Source organism: Canis lupus, chromosome X (genome assembly GCF_003254725.2).
Source record: "Canis lupus dingo isolate Sandy chromosome X, ASM325472v2, whole genome shotgun sequence".
Taxonomy (NCBI): Eukaryota; Metazoa; Chordata; class Mammalia; order Carnivora; family Canidae; genus Canis; species Canis lupus.
In genome coordinates this window covers 20,752,440-20,771,322 of record NC_064281.1, presented here as the reverse complement: position 1 = coordinate 20,771,322, position 18,883 = coordinate 20,752,440, and the positions used below count along the sequence as shown (strand labels likewise).

The following is an 18,883-nucleotide window of genomic DNA, read 5'->3' as shown; positions in this document are numbered from 1 at the left end:
CCTTACAAGAATAACAATAGTTATCTCTGAGTGGTAGAATTAGACATTATTTTTACTCTCTTCTTCATGCTTGTCCTCATTTTGTAAATTTTCTAAAATTAGCTTATAATATGTTTGAAGTAAAATACAGGTTATTATCAATCTTATAAAAGGGAATGAAATGGCTTTTCCAAGGGAATTCTGTTCAGGAAATTAAGATATATTTACTGCTCAGTGAGAGATGATACAGCAATGGCCAAGAACTGAGTATATAATCTCAGATACTGTGGCAGGTTGCAAAAATGGCCACAAATTCTTTCCATTTCTGCATCTATACCTTTTTGCAACAGGGCTGTGCCGTTCTCTCCAACAAGAGATGGCATCTATTCCTCCACCCCTTGAAATCTGAGCCTGGCCATGTGATGATCTGCTTTGGTCAATAAGTCACAGGTAAATGTGATGGAAGCTAAGACTTGAAAAGTACTTGTGCACTGAAACTTGCTGCTTGGGAATCCTGAAAACACCACCTGTAAAACAAAGTCAGGCTAGTCTGCTGGATGATGACATGTACCCAAGTTAACCCTGTTACCCTAAATGACATCAAGCCAATCACCAGACAGGAGAATGAGGTCACACTAAACCATGCAGCCCCGGCCATAATGACCCAGACTAGAAGGGCCTGCCAGATGATCCACAGCATCATGAGAAATGATCCCATTTGTTTAGAGCCACAAGTTTGGTGGTTGATTGTTATATATTCCCTTAAATACAGGCTGTCCTCTAACTAAATCATTTTATAAAGAGTAAAGGATCTGTTGTACAGATTCTATTGATAAAAATGAGGAATTTATCACTGAATACATATCATAATTTGAGTTGCATTTGGCCTAAAGCAGAGGGGAAAAAATGACTAAAGCCAGAAATTAAAAATTGAAAGCAATATATAAAAGCTGTAATGAATAAGGCATTTTTAAAGTTACGAGGTTCAAGTAGCACTATATGATATTTTTCACTCTTGTAAAATTCTCAGGAGAAATGTAATGGGTAGGAGAATCATAGATGTTTTGATTTGGAAAGGAATTTATGGTTCATGAGATTCATGCACTTTGCTTTACAGTTATGAACACTGAGACTCAGAAAGGTAAACTGGTTTACCCATGCTTTACACAACTGATGCCAACTCCAAAAAATGCTGCACTGCATTGGAAAGGTTTCTTGATTCAAACTTCAAATCATTGGGCAATTTCAGAACCTCAAGAGACAACAGGTTTAGGAATTTTGAATCAGAACACTACCTGACACTTGGTAAGAGCCCAACGTAAGGAATCACAAGTGGGCAGCCTGGGTGGCTCAGTGGTTTAGCGCCACCTTCAGTCCAGGGCGTGATCCGGAGACCCAGGATGGAGTCCCATGTCAGGCTCCCTGCATGGAGCCTGCTTCTCCCTCTCCCTGTGTCTCTGCCTATCTCTCTCTCTCTCTCTCTCTCTCTCTCTCTGTCTATGAATAAATAAATAAAACCTTAAAAAAAAGAAATCACAACAAGCAACTTATGGATGTAAGAAGGTCACAGCTAGTCCAAGGAGCTCTCCATAAGCATTGGCTTGGTTCTAATAGCACCCTTGTACTCTTCCTCCAAAATACAGCCCCCCACAATTGAGGCTAGACAATTTTAAGATAGATTTTGACTGGCAATTAGAGATGAGAATTTTGTTAAAGCCTTAGATTTCTCTTCTGTCACAAACTTTTTTTAAATTCAATTAGCCAACATATCATTAGTTTCAGATGTAGAGTTCAATAATTCATCAGTTGCATAGAACACCCAGTGCTCATCACATCACGTGCCCTCCTTAATGCCCATCACCCAGTTACCCCATCCCCCCACCTGACTCCCCTCCAGTGACCCTCAGTTTGTTTCCTATAGTTAAGAGACTCTCATGGTTTATCTCCCTAATTTCTTCCCAGTTTTCCTCTCTCCCCCTATGATCCTCTGCACTGTTTCTTATATTCCACATGAATGAAACCACATGATAATTATCTTTCTCTGATTGACTTATTTCACTCAGCACAATACCCTCCAATTCCACGTTGCTATAAATGGTAAGTATTCATCCTTTCTGATAGCTGAGTAACGCTCCAGTGTATGTATATACCACATCTTCTTCATCTATTCATCTGTCGATGGACATCTTGGCTCTTTCCAGTTTGTCTGCCATAAACTCTTGATGAAAATTTTGCTATGGATTCAATGTTTGTGTCTCCTCAAAACTGAAGTTGAATTGAGTTGAAACTTAATCCCAGTGTGATAACAGTAGGAGGCAGGCCTTTGGGAAGTTCCAGAGGTGACTACTGCGCTTATAGAGACCCCAGAGAATTCCCTCATCTCTTCTACCACATGAGGACATGGTGTAAATCTGACCATCTATGAATCTGGAAGCAGGTTCTTACCAAACCACTGAATCTGCCACTGCCTTGATCTTAGACTTCCCAGCCTCCAGAACTATGAGAAATAAATGTTTTCTGTTTAAGCCACCCAGGCTATGGTGTTCCTGTTATAGCAGTCTGAACTGAGACAAACATGCACAGCTGAAATTGAAAACTTCTAGAATCACACATTCAATGTATTAACAGAAACCAACTACCTCATAACCTCAGAGGCTTAAAACAACAATGAGTTATGTTTCACAATTCTGCAGCTTGACTAGGTAGTGCTTCTGGTATCTCTCCTGGACTCTGTTGTGCAACCGTGTTTGGCTAGCAGATGAGTTGTGCTCAGATGGGACTGATACCATAGCTGGGCCTCTCTCTCCATGTCGTCCTTCATCCAAGACTTCTTCATGGAATGGTGATCCCACGGCAGTACTCAAGAAGACAAAGAAAGGCTCTGGGCCATGGCCAACTCAGACTCAAGGGGTGGGACAATAGATTCCACTCTGTAATAGGTTAAAGTGCAAAGCCCTGTGGCCATACTTTTCATCCTACACTCAGATCAAATATCTACTTCTGTATCATTTAAACCTAATGAAAAATGACACTGCTGAAATGAAATTCTCTAGAATTGCACACCTCAATCTTTCAACTGCACCAAACTCAAATTTTTCCATGGAGAGACACTGTGGTACTTGCCTTACTGTGATTGTCAAATACATTAATAATCTCCCTGAACGAAATGCTGCATTAGGAATTATACTGAACAGCTATCACCATAAGTCATATCCAAGATGATTATAAATTCAGCTTTGCCAATACACAAGGCCACAAAAGGAAGGGCTAGAGTTTTTTTCGGTCAAATGGATTTAAGATTTGAATGTTAAAAGGTGTACGAATAGGAAATACAGGTGAAGTTTTTCTTTTTTAATGATATTTAGGTGAGGATCTTTTTTTAAAAAAAGATTTTATTTATTTATTCATGAGACACAGAGAGAGAGAGAGAGAGAGAGAGAAGCAGAGACACAGGCAAAGGGAAAAGCAGGCTCCACGCAAGGAGCCCAACACGGGACTCGATCACAGGACTCTAGGATTACACCCTAGGCCAAAGGCAGGGGCCAACCGCTGAACCACCCAGGGATCCCCAGGTGAAGATCTTTTTAAGCATGATCCACAGGCAGAAATCATAGATGGAAAGACTGATCACTTTGAATATATACAAATTTAAGAGACTTGTATAACAAAGAAATACATCACATTAAAAAGTAATAAAAAGTATGGACAGTGCTTATTAAGCACCAAGTATACCATTTTAAGCACTTTGCAGATTTTAACTCATTTGATCTTAATAGCGCTATGAAATAGATACCATTATTTTCCCTACTTGAGGGTGAGCAAACTAAGGCACAGAATGGTTGTATAAGATACCAAGGTAGAGTGGTAAGTACCATAGCCTGTATTTGAATCCACAACAGTAATGGTTCTGGGGTCTAAATTCTAAATTACTAAGCTCTATAGAAAACCTGGAAGACAAAAAAAAAAAAAAAAAAAAAAAAACCTGGAAGACATACGCAAAATAAATGTGACAAAGGCTTAATATCATTGGTATGTTAAAAACTCTTGCAAATAAAAAAGAAGCAGAAAAATATACCATTTGCTATGGACAAGGGCTATGAACCAACAGTTCACAAAAGGGAAATGTAAATGGCCTATAAAATATGAAAAGTGTTCATCTTCACTATGAATCATAAGAACTCTAATGAGATATCATTTGTCTCCTGGCCAGTTTAGCAAAGATGAAAAGAATGATAATACCCATAGATATTATCTCCTTGCTGGTAAGAAGATGAAGTGATAAAATATTCCTGGAGGACCATTTTGATATAGATATACCATTCAACCACTCAAATATGCATAGAGTTTGATCCAGCAATTTTACTTCTAGTCACTTTCCCGAAGATATAATCAGACAAGCACATGAAAATGCAGGTTAAAGAAAATTATTATTGCATTGTTTATAATATTTATTAAAATATGGGGAAAATGGAAGATTGAGTAAATATGCTATGATTCCTCAATATAAGGAATATTATTTTGTTTTTAAAAGTAATGATGTATATTTCCATTATCTGACATAAAAAGAAGGTTATGAAATACTGTTAAGAAAAACAGTAAGTTTCCAAAACTGTTTAAAGATAATAATCCTGTTTTTTAAATCTGTGTATACATAGAGTCATGGAGGATTTTTTAAATCATTATAATGTTATACTTTAACTTTCTTTTTTTTAAAGATTTTATTTATTTATTCATGAGAGACACAGAGAGAGAGGCAGAGACATAGGCAGAGGGAGAAGCAGACTTCCTGTGGGGAGCCTGATGCAGAACTTGATCCCAGGACCCTGGGATCAGGACCTGAGCCGAAGGCAGACATTCAACCACTGAGCCACCCGGGTGCCCCTACTTTAGCTTTTGTAGAACTCTTAACGCATTACTTCTATAATTAGAGAAAAAAAAAGCCAATCCCCTTACTTCTAGAAGTTTAGAGCACTAAACTCTTTCCAAGCCCTAAAATGATTCCCTTTAAAAAAAAAAAAAAACTACAAGCAAGAAGACTCTTCTGTTCCTCATCTCAGTGAACACCTATGTGATTGATTTTGCCAGAAACACAAGGAGAACATTTACTGTTACACAGTAAGGGCTATTTGATACTCGGAATGACCCAGTGGTCAGCGCTTCATGGCCTCCAACACCATATCCCCAGCCTGGTTGGCTGCCTAATCCCCATCGTCTGAGAGCTGAAAATAATGACAGAGATGACAAATCACTGCTCCCCAGAGCTCATCAGCCAATCCAATTCAAGGGGGAAAAAGGCAGCCCAATAATACATACTTTCAAATGGGTTTGAGGAGAGAGGATGAGAGCCCAGGAAAACTCACTTCGTAAGTGCAAGCAATTAACAGTCACGGCATCGCAGGCCTTCTTAAGCAAAGCTGTCACATGCTCAGAGCCAGGGACGGTCAGAAGCTGCAGAGTGTCCTCACCTGCTGACTGATGAAAATGGCTGGCGCTGGGGTGCCAGCTGAAAAATCAATTATTCACATCTACTAGGCAGCTACCCCCTACGCAGCCAGCAGCGGCAGGTCGCAGGAAGGGGAGGCTGTTGTGCTTTGTTGTTAACATGCACCATCCATCTCTCTGGCCGTGGAGCTCAACAATAGCAAAATCAATAGGCTGCTTCAAACTAAGAAACAGACTAGCTGGGCACCAACTGCATTCCAAGCACCTGGAAATCTCCTAACAGCTCTGCCACGGACGAATGACAAGGGAAGAGTCCTCGTCCCGGCATCATTGTTCTCCATATTCTGTGGCCATCCTATTTCCACAGGAAGAAGGAGAGCCCCGAAGTTCTATGTATCCCTAACGATTAGGACACCTTCACCAAAGCGGGAAGCTGGGATTCGCTTTCAAAGGCTCCTCAGCTGTTTGTCATCCTCATCACTCGCCTTATGTCCGGATGGCCCAAAAAGTTCTCTTTACGTACATGGGCTCGCCTTTTGAAAGAGCAGAGCCTAGGCAGATTAAGCTTGGAAAACACATTTTGGTATTTGCCAAGCACTGTGAAATAAAATATAAAACTTGTTCCAAAAAAAAAAGAAAAAAAAAAAGAAAACTTGTTCCATCAAATCATTTCTGTTTAAAATAGATTTTAAGAAAATATCAATCCATATGGTTCTGATGTCCGCCACTCTTTAAAAATAAAAGTTAACAGGACTGAGGGCGGAGGTGCAAAATGGTAGACACTGTGGGCAATAGTCTGGAGGTTTCGGATAAAGTTAGGTATGGACTTAGCATAAGACCCAGCAATCCCACTCTTGGCTGAAATGGAAATCCATGTTCACACAAAATCCTGTGTGTGACTACTTGACCGCAGCTTTATTCATAATATCCCCAAACTGGAAACAACTAAAATTTCCCTCCCTGAGAGATGGGGAATGGCTAGTAAACATACGGGGGCACCTAAACGGAGAGGAATACCGGTCAGGAAGGTGATGAAACAAACTACTGAGATTTGCAAAACCAAACATGACCCTCGTCAGTCAGTTTTATTCTAAGTGAAAAAAGCCTGACTCAAAGACCACATACTGTATGACTTCATTTATAATTACATCCTGGATAAGGCAAAACTATAAGGATGTTAAAACGATGAGGGGCTGACAGGGGCCGAGGGGCAGGGAGGGACTAGTGACAAATGGACAGCTGGACAGAAATATTCGGAGTGACAGAACTGTTTGTGTCTCGGTTGTGTAGGAGGTTACACGGCTGCCTGCGTTTGTCCAAACTCACAGACTAGAGTCACAACTCGAACCACAGCAGTGAAGTTTACCAGATGTAAATCGTGCCTTAAACTTGAAAAATTTCAGTAGGACAAAGAACTCAAGGAATTCCTCTACAATGGTAAACCACTTTGTCTCTCATTTCAAAACATTTGCCTTCGGTTTCACCATCCTTGCTTGTGCCGTACTGTCTTCTTTTACATCCGGGCTAGATCTGCGATGCAGCTTGGAGATAGAGCAAACAGGACTCAGCAGAACATAATCCTTCTTGCATAGGCTCTAGTACTTGGACAGAAGTCCTCCCCAAGGCCAGCCCCGATTTTTTAAAAAATGCACTTATGGCTGCTCAATCTCAGAGCCTTTCCTTCAAAAGCTTCCTAAAAGGAAACAAACAGGCAAAGATGTCAAATACATAGAACATCTGACCAAAAAAATCTGGAGTCCTTGGGAGGAGTTTTACCAAACCTGCCATTAATTTGCATTGTGGTCTTCAACAAGTTACTTCACATTTATATCTGTCAAGGTCCCAACAGGAAAAAAGTTAAGTCACGTAGCTCAAGAGACTTCAAAAAGCATTAAATGGTGAAGGGAATCACTAAGAGTATTTGAACACCCAGACTTTAACAATAATGTGAAGCTGTTTCTACCCTTATCCCAAAGGTGCTGGAAGAAGAAGTGATGGTGTCAGAGGGACCTAGTGAGATACGAAGCTGTGAAGGATGGACTTTACCTGAGGAACTGTGGTCATGAAAGAATGACCCAAAGCCAGTGTCACAGCTCAAAACATGGAAACATCATTTCTCTCCTCCCCTCTCTATTTTCCTACTGGTGTCTCCCATTGGCTAAACCCAAGAGGCCAGCTAGAAAGGGAGCTTAAGTGATATAAGCCTTAGTGGTCAGCTTTCAGGACTCAGGTCAGGGCAGAGAGGGGCAGAAAATAGATCCCAGAGCAAGTAGAATGGAGAAAACAAACTAAGAACAACGAGGACCACATTATTTAGTAAAGTTATGTAGTTTGACCACTTATAAAATCCTGGATGAGTAAACAGTCTATGAATCTATTTAACAGTCAACTTTGGAAGCCTCTCTCTCCATTCCCTAGGAACTACATTTTCACATAGAATAATTCATATTTCCTGAAGAATGCAATTACCTTCAGCCATTGGGCTAAACCTGTTTTTCATCCAACCAAGTTAAACTTTGCCCAATGGTGTCAATATCCTTAGTTACACAGAACCTCTTTAGAAAAATTCTTAGTTGGCTATCAAAAATTCTTAGTTGCCTATCAAAACTTAGCTTAAAGGAATAAGGAATAAGTATATGACTAAATTCTGACATTTTCCCATTAGAGACTTAAGGATCCTAGAGATTTGTTCTAGATGAGGGTGCAGCCTCTGGTAGGGCTTCCTTCCTCACTCTATCATCCCAGACATTACATACCTCACTCTACCAACTCATATGAATATAATATAGACATGAAGTAGAAATAGTCTGAAATCCTCTGATTTTATATTTAGTTTTTATTCTATGTGTAATGTATATTGATCCTGATTCCATAACTCTATTAGGCATAGGAGTCTATATATACACAGATATAGATATATAGATATATACCACTTTCTTTCCTTCCTTCTTCCTTTCATTTGTTCATTCATTCTTTCTCTTGTTCTTCTTAAATGTATATTAAGGACCAGAACTAAAACACAAACTACATGGAAAATTGGGTCACTTGAAGATAAACATGGTCTGCTTTCAGTCCTTAAAGCACTGCTTAGGACTTACAAGTTATGAGACCTGCTTTACTTTGGTATTTTTTTCACAATTGCCCCCAAATGACACTCTTCATTCTTCCTTTAAACTCAAGGGAAAAAAAAATTTAAATCTCTGTGTTTCTGGCTGTAGTGGGAATAAAAACAACTCTGCAACATGAGAAAGAGAGCTACACAGGGAGGTGAGCCAAGAATAGCCTTAAGCAGTACCACCTCCGTGGTGCTGGGAAGTCCACAGACAGCATGCAGTAAGGCACTGGTGCCGCCAGGCAACAAATCCTAAGCCTTCGGCTGCCCCACTGAGCAATCGGGGCTGGTTGAGTCCAGGCCACTTCTCCAAAGGATGTAAGTGCTACTGGGGCTGCTTCTACTCTGCCCAAACCCTAAGGCTCTTCATCCATTGGGTGTTGCATTGTTGGACTGATGCCCCAGGGTAATAATATATTGGGCAGGTCATCTGGGACTCCCAAATTGAAGGGAAAGGGCTAAGCAGCATGCATGCAATTGCTGACGTCTCTCCAATTAAGGGGCTTGGTCCAATTTAAAGCCTGCCAGAATCTAGGCCCAGGAAATCCAGTCAGACAACCCGTGGCTGGGTCTGAGCCACCTCATTTTCTGAGTAGTTCTGGGTAGAGTGACCAACCACCTGGCTAATTGGCCTCCTGCTGTAAAGGTGGAGGCCCCCTGGCAGTATTCAAAGGGCCTCACTGAGCACATTCTCGGTATCACACAAGGGTAACTGCAGCTCAGACCTATCTCCCTCCAAGGCCTGAGGCAAAAGCGCAAAGTGGACTCTTCAGGAAGCCTTTCCTTCTTTCTGATCACCTTTCCTTTCCTCTGTTCCGCACTCTGCCCTTATAGAAAGCCAACCCTTTTCCCCCATTTCCTGTCATAATGATCTGTGACTCTCCAAAGCCCCAATCTCCAGGACACCCAACAGTGGTTATCCTTGCCCCCAGAAGTCCCTCCACTCAAAATCACTTCTCCTTCACTAGTGCCCCATAGGACCTACGTGACAGAGAACTGAACAATCTCTAGACATATGTGAGTTCTGAGGTAGAATTGTTAAACCGAAACAATATCACTCTCAAATAAAAGAACTAGCAAATGGGCTTCTCCATTTTCACTTAGCTTTGCCTCCCTCGGCTGTCCAAAGGGAAGACAGTGGAGAGGGTGGGGAACCCACCATTTCAGCCCTCCTTCCCCAAAAGGAGAAATAACTTCCGGTCTGGCCTCTTCCAGGAGGGAAGTAGAAAGGAACACCTCTCCCTCCATCACCCACTTTATGATACCCCATTTCTACCCTATAAATAATATTTTAATGAGGTCATTAAATCTATTTTAACAATTGATAGTAAAATATCCTTTTTGAAAAGAAGCTTATCCAATGTTCATCACAGATCCCTAACTTCCAAATTTATGCCACTAATAACAACTTTAAATTACTGTTCTTTTAATTAACCTCTCTAACTTGGGGAATTTTATCTTTTCCTTATAATTATCCTACTTTCAGTTTTATTCCATGTGACCTATCTTAATACTTTTTGGAAGTAAATGGGCTATAAGTATATATCAATACAGATGTATTTTTAAAACCTCTGTAGATGACAAATATAATTATCCTGATTCTAGCAACCAGCACATGCTCATGTGGGGGTAAGATATTAACTCCCGAACTGTAAGAGGACCCAGGGCTAGGGGCACCCGGGGGGGGGGGGGGGAAGGGGAGAGGTTGGAGCTCAGTCAGTTAAGCGACTGACTCTTGATTTCAGCTCTTCCTCTCCCTCTGCCCCATAACAAAATTTTAAAAGGACCCAGGGCTAAAAAAGCTAGTAAGATGTTAGCAACTTACTCCATAGAATTAGACTCACCAGCTAGTAAAACATCTCACATATGTGAAGCAGAATGACCTCTGGAAAGCTTTTTCCCAGACTAAACTGTCAACTCTCTTGGTTGCAAGATGTCTCCATCTAAAGTGGTATCTCAACTTCCTAACTGACTCCACCTGGCTCCTACTAACAGTATCAGAATGCAGGAAGACCATCACAGATAATTTCTTGTTGTGTTGGGTGCTTTTTGAAAGAGGGAGCAAGATTGGCAAACAGCAACTGAAAAATCCATTAAATAAATCTATCAACAAAATGCAGAATAAGCTGGAAAAATAATGAGACCATTGCTGAATGAGGCAGATGGCTTGGCAACCCTAAAAGACTAACATCAAACAAACATTCATTTGAGTCTTCATCTAGCTTCACTAAATTAGTATGTGAATTCAAACATTTGTCTTTCGATATTTCTTTCCCAATGATGGGAACTATGTGAGTAAAGACCACTAGCAAGAGGAGGAGGAAATGCTAGCCAAAGAAAATGGCACTTGTAAGTCATGCTGACACTAAGCCTTACGGGGGTATAATAGAAACTATTGGAGACCCTCCATCTATACCTCAAAGGCCTAAGGACACATTTGAGTTCTTCCCTCATGTGTAATTATCCATAATTATTGCCCCAAGTTTTTCAAACTTTGCCACCACATTCTTTGTGCATTGCAGTAGAATCCTTGCCATGCTACTGGTGAATTGATCTTCAATGATATACATACTCACAAACAGGAAAGATAGAATCTTACCCTCTGTGTAAGTTTATAGAGGGGTGGGGGTTGAGGGGAGAAAATCTCTTGCTAACTTCATACATAAAATGAGGGACATGGTCTTATTAAAAAACACAAGGCTTAAAGAGTTTTACACTTACGAATATCAAATCATGGTCACCAAACCATGCAAAGACTATACTGAAGATGCGTGTGCCTGCATGTGAGTGTATGTATGCGTCCCACAAGATTGACTTAGATTTTTTAGTCAAAAACTAAAAATTTCAACACATTGAATATTTATGAGACTATAGAAGAAAATTAGTAGTTAAAAAAAGAAGCCACTACAAAGGAAAGAATTTGTCATTCACTCTGGAAAAGTCCATGATGATCTCTCCTTTAAATGATTCATTATGAAAATAAAAGATGTTCAAAATGCATCAACAGAATATGTGCACAGGATTAAAGGCAAATTTTAAAAAACAGCTTTAATAAAAAGAATGAAATGTTGCCACTTGCAACAACAATGGATGGAGCTAGAGAGAATAGGCTAGGCAAAATAAGTCAGTCAAAGAAAGACAAATACCATATGATTTTGCTCATATGTGGAATTTAAGAAACAAAACAAATGAGCGAAGGGAAAAAATAAGAGGGGGGGTGCCTGGGTGGCTCCATCGGTTGAGCATCTGATACTTGAGTTCGGCTGGGGTCATGATCTCAGAGCTCAGGTCATGATCTCAGGGTCGTGAGATGGAGCCCCAAGTCAGGCTCCGTGTTCAGCAGGGAATCTGCTTGAGATTCCCACTCTCCCTCTCCCTCTGCTCCTCCCCCTGCTCGTGCATGTGCACTCTCTCTCATGCTCTCAAATAAGTAAACAAATCTTAAAAAAAAAAAAAAAAAAAAAAGGAGGGAGAGACAAACCAAGAAACAGATTCTTAACTCCAGGGAACAAACTGCTGATTACCAGAGAGGAGGTGGGTGGGGGATGGGTGAAACAGGTCATGGGGATGAAGGAGGGCACTTGTGATGAGCACCAGGTGATGTATGGAATTACTGAATCAGTGTTTTGTACACCCGACACTAATATAACACTGTATGTTAACTGCACCAGAATTAAAATTAATACTTAAAAAAATTTCAAAACCGCTTTATTCTCTTTTTAGGGCTGTCAGTCAAAATTATTCCCGTGGGCCTGGGAAAAGAATGACCTCTCTAAGTCATCTTACAGAACTCATAATCCTAATGAGAAGAAATATGAGGATTTGTCAGCATAAAATATTGACACATGATGAGAAGCTGTCTTCGGGGGAAAAAGCACTTCCAGTTAGACAAGAAGTGAAATTCTTGTAGAAGAGAGAAAGGCATTATAGCCCGGTATCCAGGTTGACTCTGTGCTAAAATCTAGGAAAAACAACCGAAACGACTCACCTGAGTGTGTGCAAGATAGTCTGAAAAGAAAAATTACCTAGAAGGAAATACATGAAAATATTAATTTATAGTAAATGCCCTTGGGTAGGTTAACTCTCTGCAGTTTCCATATTTTTTATAATGAGCACATACTAAGTTTATAATCAGAAAAAGAGACTTCACACATCCTCAAAATGGTAAGACAAATTATAGAGATAAATTCTTTAAATTGTTTTCCCTATTTTCCAGGTTAGTAAATGAGGCCAGCTTCTACCCTGAGACTCTTCCGTGAAACACTTTTTCCAGTGTCACTAAAAGTGCTGCTTCTCATCCTTTTAAAACCCAAATGACCTGCCAAACCAAGAAGACGCTTCCCCGTTTAACTTTGAAAATGTCTAAAATATCCTTTGCATATAGAGTTATTAGTCAAAGCCCAAAATTACAATGGGTTTCCTGCTTTAGCTCAATTTCATAGGGAACCTGGAACCAATAAAGGAGGAGTTCATAGATAAAAGGTTTTTCCCTCTAGATACCAATTGTGTTACATCGATTATAATGTAAAATTCAAGTGTATAGAAATTCACTTGACAGCTACTAAACAAGACAGCATGAACAAGAGTAATCTAATATATACTAATTTCAGTGGAGAAAATAAATGTTTGTGGGAGGGGAAAGTTTAAAGTGGCATTTAAATGTAAGTACTATTTCACTGTAAGTTCCCACTGTGCTTCAAAAAATACTCAGTACATGGCTAACAGTCAAGTGGTTGAGTAGAAAGAACACTGGATTACAAATCAAGAGGCCTAGATCCTCGCTCTAGCTTCACCACCACGTGATTAGCTGAGTTATAATCCAGCATTTTATCCATTCCCTCATCAGTAAACCAGGAATTGAATCTACCTCGTCTGCCTCAGAGGCCTGGGTGAAGATAATGAGAGCATGAACACGCAGAAACATTTTATTGAGATTACAAAGCATTTTTCAGTTGACTAATTTACCCCTTTTATATCGTCCTGATAGGCAAAGAAACACTTTGTTATAGAATGGCATCTTATTATCACTAAATTCCCCCAAGATCCAACAAAAATCAAATTCTACCTGCTTCTGGAAATAAACTTCAGGACATGAAACAGCAGGGTGTTAATAAAGCATCAAAGCTATTTGAAGGGCTGCTCTCCAAGTCATTTGAAATTCCTATTTAATATAATTTTAAAAATTCCCTCCTCTCAGAATCAAGCCACAGTCATTTATGGTTCTGACAACTGGCGCGCACACACAGAACCAAGCAAGAGCTTCGTTTTGTCTACCAGACTCCCACGGCAGAAAGATATAGCCCCCCCCTTGCCTTACAGAAGAGTGGGGCTGGAAAATCCTAAATAATTCATTTTCATTTCTACCTGGAGTGACAAAAAGGACAGTACAAAAAATTAAGAGTGGCATCAGGACACTGGGAAGAATGATGTTCACACCAGGGTTCAGCGAACTTTGTCTGTAAATAGCCAGATAATAAATATTTAAGGCCCAGTGGGCCATGTGGCAACTGGCTCAACTATTTAACTCTGTTATTGAAGTGTGAGCGCAGCCATAGGCAAAACATAAAGAAATATGTTCCAATAAAACTTTATTTATGGATGATAAAATTTGAATCTCATATACTTTTCATGTATTATAAAAATTTTCCTACATTATGAAGAATTATTCTTCTTCTGATTTTTTTTCAGAATTTCAAAAATTATTCTTCTGTTGATTTCATTTAAAAATATTAAAGCCAGTCTTAGCTTGCAAGCTATAGAGGAACAGGCCACACACTGGATTCAATAAACTGACTGTAGCTTGCTGACCTGTTTTAGACAAAGAATTAGCATAAATTTAGGCCAGGCTCCTCAGAAACAGATTCTAAGGCAAGATTTAGTCTATAGGTAATTGCTTAAGGAAGTTCTGCCATAGGAAACTAGTCAGGGAGAGGAGGGAGCAAGAAACAGGGAAGAAAGAGCAAGTGTGACAGTCAGCCCTCAAGATGGTCCCCAGGGGTTCCCACCACCTGTTATGCATGCCCTTGTGCGGTCCTCTCCCGTAGAGTACCAGGGTTGGATTCTATGTGCAACAGAACACGACAGCAGTGACGGTACATCATTTCTAAGACTAGGTTATAAAAGACTGCCACTTTTATCTTGGGCGTGCTCACGCTCACTGGCTTGCTCGCTCTCTCTCACTAGCTCTGAGAGGGTCCAGCTGCCATGTCTTAAAGGCACTCAAGCAGTCCCACATAAAGACACACATGGCAAGGACTTGAGGTCTCCAGCCAATAGCTATGTCAATGACCTTGGAAGTAGATTCTCCAGCTTCAGATGAGGACATTCCCAGCTGACAGCTCAACTACAACTCCATGAGAGGCCCTAAACCAGAACCATCAGGCTGACCACTCCCATATTCCTGATCCTCAGAAACTGCATTAAGACACCACTGTTGTTTTATGCTGCTAAGTTTTGCAGTAATCTATCATATAGTAATCAGAATTCCAAGGCCAAACAAGGAAGTGGTCTCCAGCCGGCCCAGTTCCATAGTGTCATGTCAGCTTGACATGACAGAGTCCCAAGGTGGGGCTCTGGGGTTTAAGTTCCTCCTGAGTTACCCTGACCAGAGAGATAAGGGAGCTGGACTATTCACACTGTAGCCCTCATTAGCTGAGAGGCACACCAGGGGAACACAAATTCCTAGGCAGTTCTCTCTTTACATGTGAGGGACAAGAATGGGGGCAGGCTGCAGAGAGTGAGCCACAGGTGCTGGCGGTTGGAAGCCAAATGTTTAAAAAAACTTCTTTGGATCTGGATACAGCACTGACATTGTCCACTATAGGCCATTTTTTGAAACTGAGATACAATTGACACATAACACTGTGTAAGTTGAGGTGTGTGACATGTTGATCTGACAGATTTGGATACTATAATATGATTACCACCGTGGAGTTAACTAACACCTCTATCACATCGCATAATTGTCATCTCTTTTTTTTTTTTTTTTTGTGGTGGGAACAATTAAGATCTAGCCTCTTGGCAACTTTGAAAGTTATATTACAGTATTATTGTCTATAATCACCATGCTGTGCATTAGCTCTCCATGACTTATTTATCTACTGGTTGCAAGTTCGTATGCTTAAGCACCATCTCCCCAACTGGCCGACCCTGCCCCCAAGCCTCTGGTAGCTACCATTCTACTCTCTGTTTCTATGAGTTTGGCTTTTTTTAGTATATGTGCTGCCGAAGCAAGCACAGAGTTCGGCTTTTTTAGGTTCCACATGTGAGTGAGATTACACAGTACTTGTCTTTCTCCATCTGATTTATCTCATGTACCATAATGCACTATAGGATATTTTTATGAGTCTGTCAAATGTACAGATCCATGTTTAAAGCTGAACTTGAGGGCAGCCCTGGTGGTGCAACGGTTTAGTGCTACCTGAAGCCCAGGGTGTGGTCCTGGAGACCCAGGATCGAGTCCCATGTCAGGCTCCCTGCATGGAGCCTGCTTCTCCCTCTGCCTGTGTCTCTGCCTCTCTCTCTCTCTCTCTCTCTCTCTCTGTGTGTGTGTGTGTGTGTGTCTATGAATAAATAAATAAAATCTTTTAAAAATAAAATAAAATAAAGCTGAACTTGAGTGTGCAGTTTGCAACATGCTATAAATGAATTAACTTCCCAAAAAGGCTCAGCATTCCAATTTCACATTCCATACATGTCCCAAAGACAAGTTGAACATTAAGAATGCTCACCAGGAAAATCAGATATTGCTGCCTTAGATAACCTAGCATGAAGACAGTCAATAAAATCACCTTGCCAGTTATAGATGTTAAAATAAATGATGAAAACCAGTATGAAGCTCTTATCTTAGCATGGTCACAGATATCAACTTCCCCAGGCACATACAGGACTCTAGCCTCTAAATTCCTGAGTAAACTTAGGACAGTATTCTAAAGCTTATAATAAATTCTTCAGAGGATCAAAGAACTCTTAAACTAAGGACCTGTTCCCCAACCAACACCACAACTTTTACATCAACCTTGGTATTTTATTTTTATTTATTTATTTTTTATTTTTTAAATTTTTTTTTTATTTATTTATGATAGTCACAGAGAGAGAGAGAGAGGCGCAGAGACACAGGCAGAGGGAGAAGCAGGCTCCATGCACCGGGAGCCCGACGTGGGATCCAATCCCGGGTCTCCAGGATCACGCCCTGGGCCAAAGGCAGGCGCCAAACCGCTGCGCCACCCAGGGATCCCAACCTTGGTATTTTCTAAAGGAAAAGTGAACTAACCCTCATCTCTAGATCTTAAATATCGTTCCTCATCTCTGCAAATTATCCCACTTTTCTCCTAATTTATAAAGGAACTCAAAATGGACCAAAACAGTGTGCAGTTAACTGGCTTTTCTGGCTTGGTTCAGCCAATGGCAGGTACGGGCCCAAGACTGAAGGGTAGGGGAAAGAGAAAATCCAAGGTACTTCTGCCCCATTGGCTTTTTGCTGCAGGACCAAACTATGTTCTCATGGCTCCTGTTGCACTGGAAAAGCCTTCCCTCATTGCTCTTGCCAGGAGGTGGGAGCTTCTCAGAGACTTTGAAGATCACACTAATTACTAAAAGCTTTCGAGCTCTGGTGCTTCTGGCTGAAGTCTCCAACGTGTGCTTCCTTGGCCTCCTAGGGGCTGCAGCTTTCCTTACGTTTGTACTCCCAGCTTGTCAATAGTCATCTAAGCTCTTATTCCTATAGTAAACCACTGTATTCGCAAATTATTTAGAATAGCTGTTTCATTGGCCAACACCAGACTAATACACCATATAAGTGTATTTTAAGGTAGTGGTGTCAAAATCTAGCCAGTCTGCCGTCTGATGTGCCATTTGACATGTCCTTATATGACATTCCTTCTTCTCTCAAAGTAACTAACATCATTGAAGCATATACTATAAATTATCCAGCTCAATATCATTCCAACCCCTTCTTACCTGTCTTCTGTTATTATAAAGGCAGGACAGCTGAAAGCTCACCTTCTCAGGCTATGTCGCCTCTAGGAGTGACCATGGGACTCAGGCCTGTGCAATGAAACACAAGTAAAAGTCAACTGGTGCTCCTTTATCTCTTCCTTCCTCCATTTATCTGTATCTTTGGTAGGGTTCAAAGTGAAACAGCCATTGGCTATGAGGGCACAGCAGGAGGAGAGGAAGAATTTTTTTCCTTGATGGCATCCTCAAGCTGTTTTCTCTCAGACTTCTGAAGCGTTAGACAAATAATCCCATTAATTTTTAAACCACTGTTTGTCAGCTTTTCTGGGATTTTCTGCCAAATGAAATCTCTAACTGATACAATTTGTATAGAGAAGAAATTGTGCTTTTTTTTTTTTTTTAAAAAAAACAGATTAGCTTAAATTTATTGAGTCTCAAAATACACTTCCTGCTGGGTAAAAGCTGTGTGTGTCTTCTAATTTCTCCATTGTAATCATTATTTAGAACAATGTGTCTTTACCAAGCATGAAAATAACTTTCTTTGCAGTTGGAGTTTACTTTACAAAAGAGACATGTTGCTAGTAAAGTCAACTGAAAATTTAATTATATTCTAATGTACACGAGAAACAGTTACTATTTAAAGTAACCTGTTGGTGAACATTTTTACAATGGAACACTATTTTATCTTAAATCCAAATATGCAAATATCAGACTCGCTTAACATGGGACCTGAATATAAGACACTATTTTATAGCTTTTCACACTGAGCTAAGAATTACATAGAAATATGTTTTCTTTATAAATCCCACCTGAGAAGCTTCCCAAGTGAAGAAGCAGATGTCATGTGCTGCTGGATGCCCCTAACTGCCACTGGAGAGTATGGATTCCTCCCTCCCCTTCGGGAATGCAACACACAGAACGGGTATGGACAGTGCACATGGGGATACTGCTATCACCATGGTATCTCACAAAGAATTCATCTTTATTCCTCCATCTCCCACTTGCTGGGCATTCATCTCTCTTCTTGGTAAGCCAGCAATCTGCTCCTTGATAACATCTCTTATACTGAAGACTTTGCCCAAAGATAGACATCCTGTCTCACTAAAAGGAAGTTCTTTCTCGCCAGGCCTTACAGGAGAAAAGAAGGAGAAACAAAAGCAAAAGTACCCAGTGATTTCTTCTAATAAAAAGACTCTGGTCCAGTGCCTATTGTTTCATACCTGGACCACTGCCAAATTCTTTAGCTAGTTTTATGTCCATACTCTTCCACTCATTTTCTCAGCCATCCTATCATTCTCAAGTGACTCTTGCTTAAAAGGCTACATCCATCAACTTCAGTTTATTAAGATTTTCTGCAGCTCTCTGTGTTCCACCACACCAAACCTCAACTCTGCT

The 18,883-nt window shown here is 40.4% G+C and overlaps 1 long non-coding RNA gene across 2 annotated transcripts in view; it reads right to left on the bottom strand.

The window, feature by feature from the left end:
* The window catches only part of LOC112655692 (uncharacterized), a 57,012-nt gene that overhangs the window by 18,875 nt on the left and 19,254 nt on the right, over positions 1 to 18,883 (bottom strand). The window contains exon 2 of one of the 2 annotated variants that reach the window (XR_003133840.3): positions 17,492 to 17,578. This is a non-coding gene — a long non-coding RNA (uncharacterized LOC112655692). Of the gene's footprint in view, positions 1 to 17,491; positions 17,769 to 18,883 lie in introns of those variants that run through there. The other variant, XR_003133834.3, reaches the window with a different exon arrangement.